The 8,242-nt window shown below is 41.5% G+C and overlaps 1 pseudogene; it reads right to left on the reverse strand.

Moving 5' to 3' along the window:
* Nucleotides 1-1,285: 1,285 nt before the first annotated feature.
* Nucleotides 1,286-8,242, reverse strand: part of LOC116669478 (uncharacterized) — an 11,199-nt pseudogene continuing 4,242 nt past the window's right edge.

Here is an 8,242-nt window from a genome sequence, read left to right on the forward strand (position 1 = left end):
AAAACAGAAACTTCAATGAAATTTTAATTTTTATTAATAAAATAGCCTACAAAACCAGGTGTAAACAAATGCAGTCACTGCAGGAATTGATGAACTTCTAACATTAGGAAAGTTTTTGGTGTGGGAGGGAACCAGGGGACTTGGAGTAAACCTATGCAATCACTGCATGGATATTAGCCAACTGAGAAAGTGTGTGGACGTTGGGGGACTTGGAGTAAATCCATGCATCACTGCATGGATTAAAAGTTTTAGGAATATTCCCAGCATAGGGGACAGGGGACTCCATGCTACAAAAATATGACCCCACAGTATCACATCTGGGAGCTGATTTCTTCTTTTAGGGAGTCCTGCTGTCTGCGGTTGTTCTCCATCTTCAACCTCATCGCTGTACACTTCCCCTCCAGAGCTTTTTCGTTTTCCACCTTTTTATTATCTTCTGTAGTTCTTTCTGAAGGGCCTTATTCATCCGGTTCAAGGTGTTTTTCTCCACTTTCAGGAACTGTATTGTTTGGCCCAAAGCTCCTCACCTCGGAGTGTGTTGCCGAGCTCCTGAACTTTAAGCTGCAGAGCGCTGTTTTCTTGCTCACTGCTTCGTTCTCTGACTTCAACTTGTTGTTTCGTTCCTCCAGATTTTCTTCTTCAAAAAAACCTTTTTCTCCAGCTCTGGAGTTCTTTCTGCAGAGTGTTCTTCTGGTTCGTGAGAACTATTTTCTCTGCCTTCAGTGATTTATAATTCACCTTAAATGCATTCAAAACTATGAGGTTGTCATTGAAGTTTTGGATTGAATGTGTGTGGAGCAGTCGGGCTACTAGGGGTGAGTTCAACCTAAACTACATGTACATAATCGTGATAGGAAGGAGCGATCGGATGTGTCGAGGTTCGTTTACACCTGCACTCACCCGACCCGTTATGAGATCCAATCAACACCGCCCAACCTGACAGAAAAGGGTCACTGTTGTGATTTGGCAGCACATAGTTGAAAATGTAATTCAAAACTGACACAAAAAGAATAACCCAGAAGAAATAAATGGATGTATGATGAAATAAACAATGTACATAACGTGCATAAGTGTTCATCCCAACTGTTTTGCAATGGTTTCCCTGGTGATATGTAAGTAACCACTGATGGCAGACAGTGAGTCAACGGCGTACCTACACATACTGTATGTATCTTTTTTTTGTTGTGAACTCCTGCAGGAAATGCATTAAAGAAAGCTTCACTCTCAGGGGAGTACTCCTGCTATTTTACTTCCTTTTGCATTCTTGCACCATTTACACCTTTCTTTATGAGATGCATGCCCTCATTTCACACGCTGAATTCTCGTTAGCTCTCGGCTTCTGTCTGAGCCCCTGCATGCTGTGGCCCGCTGGCCACAGGCCGGTCTTCCTGTGTTCAAGTATAGGACTGAAGTTTCCAGCAGCGGAAATCTGATCTCAATAGTTCACACATGATCACCACAGGAGTCAGAACACAGTCAGATGCAGAGAGCTGGCTACTTTAAAGTGGCACCCTCCGCTTACATTTCTGGTTAGAAAAGGGGTATAATAGACCAGAGGGATTTCTGAGCATGCTCTACCTGTGCCTGCAATGCTGTGTATTGTTTTTTCTTTTGGCACACACTAAAGCCTAGACTGCCTGTTTGACACCAACTGAAGTTTTTTTTTTCTTTTGCCTTCTGTACTTGCTCTTTCTCTTTGATGTCTTTTGTGAAGGTTCCAGGGTGAATGAAAGCTCTGCAACTCCAAAGTAATGTCAAGCAATGTACGTTGCAACTTATTACTTCTTTATTCTGTTGCTGGCACAAATAGTAACTATTTACTTTGTCACTTTTGACCTTAATCAGTGAAGCACTTATAATTAAAAACAAAAGCTGTCACAGTCAGAATCAGTTTATTGGAATGAAGTTTATGTAAACATACAAGGAATATGACAAGGTATGTGATTTTCACTGCTTTGACTGTACATAAACAAGAACAGCTGGACCAAGGTAAAACATTTTTGTACATGGTACATAGTGCATCCATCCATACAACATGGCATTTGTAAGACTGTAGTGCAATAGAGCAAAGTGCAAGGGTGCTGGCATAATCATTTATCTCCCCCTCTATCCACTACGCTAATACTACATTGAAGGGGCCAACTTGCTTAAATTACATCATATAGTGCAACCCACCCCCAAAAGAATGCAATTCATCTGCTTAGACTTTGAGGGGCTTAACATTCTGAAAAATTCACCAAAACTGACGTTGCATCAATTTGGTGAAACTTTACGTAATTTAAGGGTTTCGGGAATATGCCACAAAATGGCTTGCTAGCGCACCCCACAAAAAAATAAATTGAGCCCCTGCAGTACATCTGCTCTTACTCATGTGCTCTAAAGTCATTTATTTTTTACATTTATGATGTAACAACGGTACCATGGTTACCTCAGGTGCCCACCAGAGCGTGAGCAGGAGAAATGCTACAGAGAAGCGACCGATTTCACAAACATGGCGGGTGTTAGGAAAAATTACGTGCCGTAAATCCAGCATGGTAAGTCGGATGCTATATAAAGCTGTAGAAGAACATAATGACAGGAAGGTGAGCTGCCATTCCATCGATCAGCTTATTATTTTGACAGTTAACTAGTCTGGTGTCTCTCTTAGACCCGGAAGACAAATGCAACATCTGTGACAATGCCTTTCATTTATTTTGGTACGTATTTCAGCACCATGGACAGAGGGCGAATGTCCACATTTACACAGCAGGCACAAAACACACATAGATTACTTGTTATACATAAGCTGTCGGAATTTGGTCATTACATTCAGGCATTCCTACTCCTTCAGTCTGCCTACAATGTAGATGCACTCTAGCGGCAGCAAATGTAATCACATTGTGTATAGTTGGTGGGCGGCTTAACATAACAACAGCAGAGTTGAGACGGTTCCGCGTGAATTCCCTGCTACTTGCAACAAACAAGTGGCTGCTGGCGAACAGGGGTCTTTTGAATCGGCTTTGGCCGCAACTCTGGAGACTTGGAGTTAGGCACTGAGTCATTCTTTAAATAGGTAGATTTTTGGAGACCGGCTACTGCAAAAGTTTAATCTATTACCTAGCGTTGCTACAGTTGCAACTGTCGGTTCTGTTGACAGTATCTAGGTTGGAATCACACTACGGAGTCTCACAGTATTCACCTCTAGCTTGTCTGTGGGGAAGCGTCTAGGGGCCAAACACACAGGTGCATAGGTTACTGTATCAGTAGTCTGTGAAAAAAAAAAGAAAAACACTTGAGTATGGCCATAGAAAGACGTGGTGCAAATCAACCAAGACATTCTCGATCCAACTCCGCTGGCATTACTTTTTTAATTTTCTGAGAACCCCTTGGCATAATTTTTCAATGCGCTTGGACAGGAACTGTTGCCATACCGCTCTGATTCTGGACTCCTTGGTCATTTGTTGACGTGCAGGGTAAAGCCACTTAGGTGAGTAAGTAAGTCATGGGTGGGGTTAAACTGTTCGTTTAATGACTACAAGACAACAATGGGCTGAACCCTTACCTCACTGCACTCAGATCCTATGCCTGAGGCCCCCCGGGACCTTTGAAGCCATTGAACAACATTTGACAAACGGTGGAATTGCAACTCTGGTCGTCACAAGGCCAAAAAAATACTTTTCCCATTGACTTGAAATGGCAACAGACACCATTTGTAACCAGAGGCCAATTGTTTTGAGTGTCACAACCCCACAAAATGACTCGGATCGGATTGATTATTATTCTATCCATTTGGTTTGATAGCATTTGGAAAGTCTTGAGAGCCGCATAATTAATGATTTCATCCCCGTTCAAGTAGTAAAGTGCTGACTCGCTGGCGGAGGTCTTTAGAGCGCCTGCTCCGTGGTGCGCTCAGTTAGAAGTAGCGCAATCATCTGGGTAATTTTGGACTTGATGAAGGCTTCATGCGCCACTGTGTAACTCTCAAAGGAATGACGGGCCTCTGCCTTATGCAGGCTTGTGTTTAGTATCTGACTCCGAGGGCCACCTACCAGGCGTTGGGATGAGAAAGCCTTGATCAACACAAAGGTTACACACACTGACAAATTACCTGATTGCCTTCAGAAGATCCATCTGTTGCCTCTGAAGAACAAAGAAGTCAGTTCGTTACTGAGCAGGATACATGTATCAAACGTGCTTGTGATTCTGCTGCAGAGATACAGCTGATCATTACGGTTGAAATACCGTTGGAATCTTTCCTCTGAGTCTTGCAAGTTTCCAAATAAGGATGAGTGTCACAATCCCCAGAATGATGTTTGACAGCATCAAAGCAATCACAGTTGGACTCGGTTCAGATAGTTTGGTGTCAGCGCTTTCTGCAGAAGAAAATAAAGTAAACTAAATAAAGGCTTAACTTAAATAGGCTTAAACTAGCAGTGCAAAATTCTCCATTTATAAATATAAAAAAAAAGACATCGGAGTTACATTCTAACACATTCTTACATTCTCATTCCAATGTCTATAGGTCATTACTGTATATCCTGCAGTGTTCATATATAAAAAGGTCAGTTCACCCAAAGTGCACGCAGAAAACATTCCCCTCGGTATAAATCCATAAAGTTTTGGTTTATTGAGGATATCTGTCACCTCATGCAATACAGCAGCATTGTATTCCAAAAACAATGCATTCTGCAACAAGAGACTTTTTTTTTCTTTTCTTTTTTAAGCAATCTCAAATATTGATTTAACTGTGTTTTGTTGCCTTACCCTGGCCATTTTACAAAAATTGATGCTATTGCATAAATTACAGTTATTAAGTTTTTTTTCTTACCCCAATTTTTCCCAAACCTTACCCATACCATAAAACCACTTTTCATCATTGATTAATCTGATTATTTTCTGGATTATCATTTGTGAATTGAATGTCAGGAATAGTGTCGATTTTTTGTATTTTTGTTTGAAAATGACCAATGATGAATTGATTATCAAAAAGTTGCTAATTATTGTTCTGTTAATCGACTTACGGATAATCAGCCCGTTGATTCAACTCTAGCTGGTTTTGGTTTTGCAGCAATTTCAGAATTGGAAGTACTTTGGACTTAAACTCTACATGTATGATGACAGTTCCTTTCTTACTGTGAACAATAATCCTGGTTCCCGTTTCCAACAGCGTATGTCCCACATGACGTCAGGACACAGTAGAAGGCCAGCATCATCAGAGCTGAGGTTCCTCGGAGAAGTTCGTACACACAGCTAGTCTCTCCACTCTCGGTCCTCTCGCAGCTCTTATTTCCAGAGTAGTAGATTTGTGGAGCAGAGGGATGAGAGATTTTGAGCCACGAACACTCATGTGTTCGCTGCAAAGCGGCCTGTGTGAACGAACAGCTGAGAGTCCAGAGTCTCCTGGCTGAACGGGTCCAGACTCCCGCTGCTGGACGGTAGAGTCCCTGATCGGTTCGCACCTTGGGAAGAAATTAGAGAACTATGATCATTAGCTTTATTTTCACAATCAGCTGAAATCGGGGTGCTGTTGGAGAGAGGTGAAACCTTCCAGCGTCAAAAGGTTCCCGATCCAAATGAATCTCGTTTAAGTCCTTGACTCCACAGAAGTATGTTCCAACGTCTTCCCATGTGTTGCTGAAATTTGGAGATGGCTATTGATTTTGTCAAATTTCACTGAATAACGGCGCTGAGATTCCTCAGAAATATACTCCGATTAAGAAATTACGAATGCTACCACAAGCTGCAGTCCCATCCCTGTGGTGAATTTGTACACCCTCTTTTGTTCAGGCTCCTCTTTACGTGGCATTCTATAGTGCGGGTTTCCAAGCTTCACTGTTTGGAAAGGAACAGGCTGAGAAATTTCTGCTGCACCTGCAATATACAGAGAGAATTTAAGTCTGTCTGTCTGTCTGTCTGTCTGAATACGCTCATGAAAAGATTACACAGTGGGATTTCTGGTACTTCCACAAAGGCCAGAACAGGAAACATTCACAAAGTAAAGCCTCATCTTCATGTGCTTCACTGGTCCGGCTTCTCCTCCTCAGCATTCTGACTGACTGAGAAACAGTAGCAGCACATTGTACCAGATTCACCACTTGTCCTACATTCGCCACATCCGTCAGTCTATTGGTTCATCCACCTCACCTTCCAAAACATGTTTGCTATTCACATCGAGGCAAAAAACCCCACCATCAAGATGTGTTTTCACACTGTTTCTACAGTCTGCTTGCTCTGTCTATAAGACTAAGGGCCTCTTTGATTTTGATTTGATGTTTTTAAGTGAAAGCAGGTAAACCACAATGAGTTGGCATAATGAAACTGCAATTTAATGCATCTTTCCAGAAGAATGGAGGACTTTGTAATAGGTCCAAACTGAAAGTTGTTTCTAAGCAAAAGTGGTAAGAAAGGAAATAGTATGGGTAACAGATCAAGATCTCCTTATGTAACACGGCTGTACCATGTACTGGTTGGACTGACTCGAATATGGTGACCAAGAAAGGCGTACAAAAGTACAAGAATGTCCAGCCTTGTTATTGTCATATGCCTGGGGGCGGGACAAGAAAGTAAAAACCGAAGAAGTTCCCGTGTTCTGGTCTAGTGGTCAAATAAGCTATTTTTTAAATTCTACACTTTTTTGTGAGAGACGTTACTTTATCTGCTCTGATCACCAAGACTCCGCTCGCTCTGCCGGCCCCTGTCTCCAAATTTAGCGGCAGCAGGTTTGACTACGGAGATTTAGTCTGTAATATGCAGAGCATTATCTAATTAATATTTGCTAACTTGAAGACATTTCTAGTACAGCAACGTAAACATTGGATGAAGCCAGTTTTCTGATTCTTGTTTCATGTTGTTGACCCATTTATCAAAGGTTTTAGGTATTTTGGATATCTCTTTATCACCCCTAAATCAGAACCACAACACAGGCCATGTTTTTTAGGAATAAATGTTATTCAAATCAAGCTTTAGATGACATGAACAACCCCTCTGTAAAAACCTTGAATATAGCGGAATATGTTAGTGCTAAGTACGTAGACGTCTACCATTTTGAGAAAACAGCCTTTAGGGTGGTTTATATTTATTTATGTATTTTTGACCTTCTTTATGGTTCTTTAGACTGTTGTAAAACCCCAATACCTTAAGGCAATTAGACTTTTTAATATTTATTCATCTAACTAACTTACATTTTAACAGCAGGGGCTCGTAACATCCTTAACGAAACAGTCACAAAGTATGAAAGGTAAAACATGTTAAGTGTGTTTCTGAGCTGTTCAAGTCGACCTCTGACAGTACATAAGGAGAGACCAATCAAAACGAAACTTAATGAAATTTAATTTTTATTAATAAAATAGCCTACAAAACCAGGTGTAAACAATGCAGTCACTGCAGGAATTGATGAACTTCTAACATTAGGAAAGTTTTTGGTGTGGGAGGAACCAGGGACTTGGGTAACCTATGCAATCACTGCATGGAATATTAGCCAACTGAGAAAGTGTGTGGACGTTGGGGGACTTGGAGTAAATCCATGCATCACTGCATGGATTAAAGTTTTAGGAATATTCCCAGCATAGGGGACAGGGGACTCCATGCTACAAAAATATGACCCCACAGTATCACATCTGGGAGCTGATTTCTTCTTTTAGGGAGTCCTGCTGTCTGCGGTTGTTCTCCATCTTCAACCTCATCGCTGTACACTTCCCCTCCAGAGCTTTTTCGTTTTCCACCTTTTATTTATCTTCTGTAGTTCTTTCTGAAGGGCCTTATTCATCCGGTTCAAGGTGTTTTTCTCCACTTTCAGGGAACTGTATTGTTTGGCCCAAACGCTCTCACCTCGGAGTGTGTTGCCGAGCTCCTGAACTTTAAGCTGCAGAGCGCTGTTTTCTTGGCTCACTGCTTCGTTCTCTGACTTCAACTTGTTGTTTCGTTCCTCCAGAGTTTCTTCTTCAGAAAACTTTTTCTCCAGCTTCTGGAGTTCTTTCTGCAGAGTGTTCTTCTGGTTCGTGAGAACTATTTTCTCTGCCTTCAGTGATTTATAATTCACCTTAAATGCATTCAAAACTATGAGGTTGTCATTGAAGTTTTGGATTTCCTCAGTGGCTTTGTTGTTCTGGAGCATCAAGTCGTCTGTCTGTTGTTTCAGATCTTCATATTTGTGCTTCCAGTCTTCTTCATTCAGAAGCTTTTTAAAAACATTAGAATGGTTTTTACCCAGGGCTCGGTTTTGTGCCTGCAGAACTTTCTCTTCAGCTTCCAGTTCTACGTAACT

Source organism: Etheostoma spectabile, chromosome 19 (assembly GCF_008692095.1).
Source record: "Etheostoma spectabile isolate EspeVRDwgs_2016 chromosome 19, UIUC_Espe_1.0, whole genome shotgun sequence".
In the NCBI taxonomy this organism is placed as follows: Eukaryota; Metazoa; Chordata; class Actinopteri; order Perciformes; family Percidae; genus Etheostoma; species Etheostoma spectabile.